The 5,934-nt window shown below is 40.1% G+C and overlaps 1 pseudogene; it reads left to right on the forward strand.

Annotated features, from left to right (window-relative positions):
* Positions 1-215: 215 nt before the first annotated feature.
* Positions 216-1,267, forward strand: LOC135223085 (uncharacterized; annotated as a pseudogene).
* Positions 1,268-5,934: the final 4,667 nt, after the last annotated feature.

The following is a 5,934-nucleotide window of genomic DNA, read 5'->3' on the forward strand; positions in this document are numbered from 1 at the left end:
GAATTCATTAAAATTGCCCCACCTATTATCCCAAAATGTTAGAATATCATCAACATATCTCATCCAAAGCATGTTTTTGGGTTTTATTGCATTTATTACTGTAGTTTCAAAGTATTCCATGTACAGATTGGCTAAAACAGGACTTAAACGACTACCCATACTACACCCGAATTTTTGCTTGAAGAATGATTCCCCGAATGAAAATGCGTTATTAGATGCACATAATTCAACTAACTGTTGAATCTGGTCCAGTATCGGTGTCAAAGAGGGTTTCTACAACACAATGGTCCTGTCGAGCAGATGCTGTGAAAGCACTTATTCAAGGATATCACCCAATCTGTGAAGCTCTTGCCAAAATAGCAAGTGATGAAAATGAGCTAGCCAAAGCACGGTATGAGGTCAATGGACTCCATGACAAGATACTCAAATTAGAGACTACCATTTATGTTGTTTTTTGGCATGACATTCTTGGCCGAGTTGATACTACAAGTAACACACTGCAAGACCCAAAACTTGATCTGAACACAGCAGTAGCGGTGTTGAAGTCCTTGGAATGTTTTGTACATGAAAAGTGAGCGTGCTTTCATGTTTATGAGAAGAAGGGACAGGACTTATCTGGAACCGATGAATATTCTCCACCACGCATTCGTCACCGCAAAGTGTGCCTGAATCCGTTGGATTACGGACGATCTGAGGAAGTAACTCTTTCTCACTCTGAAAAGTTTTGTGTTGATAATTTTCTTCCAGTAATTGATCAGTTTTTGAGTTCCCTTAATCAACGTTTGAAGGCCTACGAGAATACCTGTTCCCTTTTCGGTTTCTTATCTGGACTGGAATCACTGAGCTGTACTGAAATAGAAGCAGCTGCAGCAAAATTAGTTTGTGAATATAAAGATGATCTGGATCAATCACTTGGTGTTGAACTTGTACAGTTTGCAGCTTTTTTCACCCAGTTTCTGGATGATTATGTTAAGACTGATAGCTTTGGGAAGGAACATTTCCTTTACAAATTGCTGCTAGACAAGAAAGTTGCAGATACTTTTCCTAATGTTGAGATAATGCTACGGATGTACTTGGTGCTTATGGTCACAAATTGCTCTGGAGAACGTTCATTCAGCAAAATGAAGTATATCAAAAACAGACTTCGTACTGCAATGCATCATGATCGACTCAGTCACCTGGCTTTGATGAGCATTGAGTATGACATCCTCAGAGACATTGACTTTGACATATTGATCACCAAATTTGCAAGGGCCAAGTCTCGTAAATACAGATACCGCTATAGTTTTTCTATTCTATGAAGAAACTTTGGTTTTGATGTTAAGATTGGCGGCACTGAGTATGGGTCATGCTTCCAAATCCCCTTCGAAAAATGGTCAGTTTGTACAGTCGTCAGGTGTGAAGAGTCCTGATGAGTGATGGCAAACTAACATATTTGAATTTAGGGTAATAAAACATATGCTATTTATTTGAAATTGCTTATCATAATCTTTTTATACTCGAGTGTACAGAGTCAGGAGAGGTCATTTTGCACACATGATTAAGATGACCAAAATTCATTACTGGGAGGACCGGCAATGATGATTTCCCAGTGGAGCTTACAGCGACCCCTGGTGAGGCTTTCTTCGCTCGCCACCCCCCTCAAGCAGGGTGGGCCTCCACACATAGATTGCCTAGGGGCCTCCACATGCCTAAATCCGGCCCTGTCGCTAACTCAGCATTTTTTGATTTGAGATACATTTTCTCTAGCTTCTTCCTGTTTTTTATAGACCAGCTCGTTACCTTGTAACAGTTCAACCAGCTGATTGACCCTGAACCTGAGAAGCAGCTAGATGAAAATAACTGTTTGTTGGATATTGGTGCATGTTTATTTTATCTTATATTGGTGAATCATATATTGTTAATTTTGTGTTGGTGGTTTGTGATTAATGAAATTAAAAATGGATGCAGCAGGGCCTGATGGAGTTCCTGCTATTTTGTTAAAGAAAGTAGTTCATTCTATCGCAAAGCCACTGGCAATATTATTAAGACAAAGTGTAGATACGGGCACAATTTATGATGAGCACAAATTAGCATATATTACCCCTACATTCAAAAGTGGATCAAGACTAGAGGCAAGTAATTATAGGCCTGTGAGTCTAACATCACATATTATGAAAGTGTATGAAAGGGTAATGAAGAAAAATATTATGAAACATTTAATAAAAAATAATCTGTTTAATATAGGACAACATGGTTTCGTACCCGGAAAAAGACAAACCCAACTGTTAGTTCACCGTGAAAACATATACAAAAATATGAAAAGCGGAAATGAAACAGATGTGGTTTATCTAGACTTTGCAAAAGCTTTTGACAAAGTAGACCATAATATATTAGCGAAGAAAATGAGAAAACATAATATAGTGGATAAAGTAGGAAGATGGTTAAAAGAATTTTTACACAACAGAAAACAGATAGTTATTGCAAACGATGAGAAATCGGATGAAGCTAAGGTAATTTCTGGTGTGTCACAAGGTACGGTGTTAACTGCATTACTGTTTGTTATTATGATTGCAGACATATACAGTAATGTTAAGGACTCGGTAGTGAGTAGTTTCGCCGATGACACAAGAATAAGTAGAGAAATTACTTGTGATGAAGATAGGAACGCTCTACAAAGAGACCTTAACAAAGTATATGATTGGGCAGAGGTAAATAGGATGGTATTTAACTCTGATAAATTTGAATCAATAAACTATGGAGACAGAGAAGGAAAGCTATATGCATATAGGGGACCTAATAATGAGACAATCACAAATAAGGAAGCAGTTAAAGACCTTGGTGTGATGATGAATAGGAACATGTTATGCAATGATCAAATAGCAATTCTATTGGCAAAATGTAAAGCAAAAATGGGAATGTTGTTATGGCATTTCAAAACAAGAAAAGCTGAACACATGATTATGCTTTATAAAACATATGTTCGTAGCCCACTTGAATATTGCAATATGATATGGTATCCACACTATCAAAAGGATATTGTACAAATAGAGAGTGTACAAAGGTCCTTTACAGCTAGAATAGAAGAAGTTAAGGACCTTGACTACTGGGAAAGACTACAATCCTTAAAATTATATGGTCTAGAAAGGAGAAGAGAACGCTACATGATAATTCAGGCATGGAAACAGATAGAAGGAATAGCTGAAAACATCATGGAGCTAGAAATATCAGAAAGAGCAAGCAGAGGTAGATTAATAGTGCCCAAAACTATACCAGGAAAAATAAGGAAAGCACACAGGACATTAATCCGCTACGCACCAGCATCGATAATGCAGCGTCTATTCAATGTGTTGCCAGCTCATCTGAGGAATATAACAGGAGTGAGCGTAGATGTGTTTAAGAATAAGCTCGACAAATATCTAAACTGCATCCCAGACCATCCAAGATTGGAAGATGCAAAATATACCGGAAGATGTAATAGCAACTCTCTGGTAGACATTAGAGGTGCCTCATACTAAGGGACCTGGGGCAATCCGAACAAGTTGTAAGGTCTGTAAGGTCTGTAAGGAGCCTGAATTTTAATCACAGGGATTTTTCAGATTTCTGCGTAATCATTCTGAATATACCGTTTACGAAGTTAAAAGACAGATACTACCAGATATTTCGTATAAGTGCGGACTTTGCGTTCCATTTTATTCGTACACTGCGCCAGTCTCCGTTAAATAATAAGGAATATACTATCGGGAATGAAAGAGGTTTTATCAGTTCACCATTTACACAGGAGTGATCAGTGGTTAACAAGATAATATTTATAATATTTCAAAAGATGAAATGTTCAGATTGGAAGTCGGGTAGTAAGAAGAGTCATAACTTATAACGAATGTTTAAAGTGGAGGGGATTGTGAGTATTCTTCTAATGCAATAAGTTCGGAAGCGACTTTCGGGAAAAAGGAGAGAAATATATACTGGTGACGGGGTAGTATCCTACTCGAAACCGAAAATAAATCTTATCAAAGGCATGAGTATGTAGCTACAAACCACCTGACTGTGAGTCCCTATACTGAGTAAAAATAAACTTTATCAAAGTCAGGGAAGACGTACGCACTGCCGAGCCAGGGAAACAGGAAAAAAAAAGGAAATTTGAGATGCTGAATGTCATGAAGCGTAGCTGGAGGAGAAAGAGAGAGACGAGAGAGAGAGAGAGGGAGGAGAGAGGAGAGAGAGAGAGAGAGATAACAGTTCGAAAGTTGGTCGGGCTTTAGCGTGATTCATATCTTCAGGTGGGAGTCTTAGAGGTAGCATGATACAACTTGTTTAATCAGTGGTTGAGATAAAAGGGAGCATCTTTAATGACTCATAGTGTCAGGGGGGTGGGGTGGGGGTGGGGGGGAAAGCTCGACTGTCAGATTCGGTGGCTATTTAACTCTTGAATCATTGGATTATTAAGACGCACACTCTCGCCATGGCTTCGAAAGTGGTTAATGAATAGAAAGGAGATTTGTGATAACATTGATAATAATTATACTAATCTTGATGGGTAATAGTAAGTTGGATACAACCGCTAGTGACATGCACATACTACCGTATGTATTAGATGAATTGTCTTTCACACATGATCGGCAAGCTTGGGAGGGTGTGTGTCGTATATACTAGCAATGTGTCTCGATGATGTATTATTTTCATAAAATGAAAGTATATCATGTCTGTGTATTCTTTTGTACACCTTTTTCAAGTGTATTCTTATTTGACTTTGTATACAATATTAATTCATGTATACCATCCCCCTGGAGATTAAAGGCTGATGTCTCACGTGAGTGTGGAGTCAGCTCGTGTGTGTGTGTGTGCGTGATTCATCATTCGGCATCCCTGTCAGTTATTGGGGGAGATATCAAATTGATAAATATAAGTCTCACATGAGGTTGAAATCAGCTGCCAAATATCCTTTTATCATGATACTCCGAGTATCTAAGCAGCTGTGTATATATGAACAAAATGAGAGAGAGGGACAAAATGTAATGGCTGAGAGAGAGAGAGAGAAGTCGATAGAGGCTATATTCGGGACGCGCATATATAATATTCCTGTAGAGTTACGCGACGTCACGCGGGGTAGAAAAGTGGAGTCAATTTGGGGTCAGGGTTTGAAAGGATGGTTTTATTCCCGTAGAGTTACGTGACTTCACGGGGGTGTAGGAAAGTGGAGTCAATTTGGGGTCGGGGGTTGAAAGGATGGTTTTATTCCCGTAGAGTTATGTGACGTCACAGGGGGGTTAGGAAAGTGGAGTCAATTTGGGGTCCGTAGGTTGAAATGATGGTTTTATTCCCGTAGAGTTACGTGACGTCACAGGGGTAGAAAAGTGGAGTCAATTTGGGGTCGGTGGTGGGGGGTTGAAATTATGGTTTTATTCCCGTAGTGTTATGTGATGTCACAGGGGTAGAAAATTGGAGTCAATTTGGGGTCAGTGGTGGGGGTTGAAATGATGGTTTTATTCCCGTAGTGTTACGTGACGTCACAGGGATAGAAAAGTGGAGTCAGTTTGGGGTCCGTTGGTTGAAATGGTGGTTTTATTCCCGTAGAGTTACGTGACGTCACGGGGGTAGAAAGTGGAGTCAATTTGGGGTTGGTGGTGGTGGGGGGGGTGGGGGGTGTTGTTGAAATATGATGGTTTTATTCCCGTAGAGTTACGCAACATCGCAGGTGGCCACGCCCCCACCCCTTTTGGACCTCATGGACATGCATAAGCTCATCAATAATGTGGAGTCGATTTGGGGGTCACGAATGGCCACACCCCCTTTTGCACCTCATCTACGTATATCAGCTTATAAGACAAGTGGAGTCTATTTGGGGTCAGGGGGGGGCCACGCCCCCTTTTGCACGTCATCTACGTACATGAGCCAATAAGACAAGTGGAGTCCATTTAGGGTCAGGGGTGGCCACGCCCCCTTTTGGGGGTTTGC

This window comes from Macrobrachium nipponense, chromosome 8 (genome assembly GCF_015104395.2).
Source record: "Macrobrachium nipponense isolate FS-2020 chromosome 8, ASM1510439v2, whole genome shotgun sequence".
NCBI lineage: Eukaryota > Metazoa > Arthropoda > Malacostraca > Decapoda > Palaemonidae > Macrobrachium > Macrobrachium nipponense.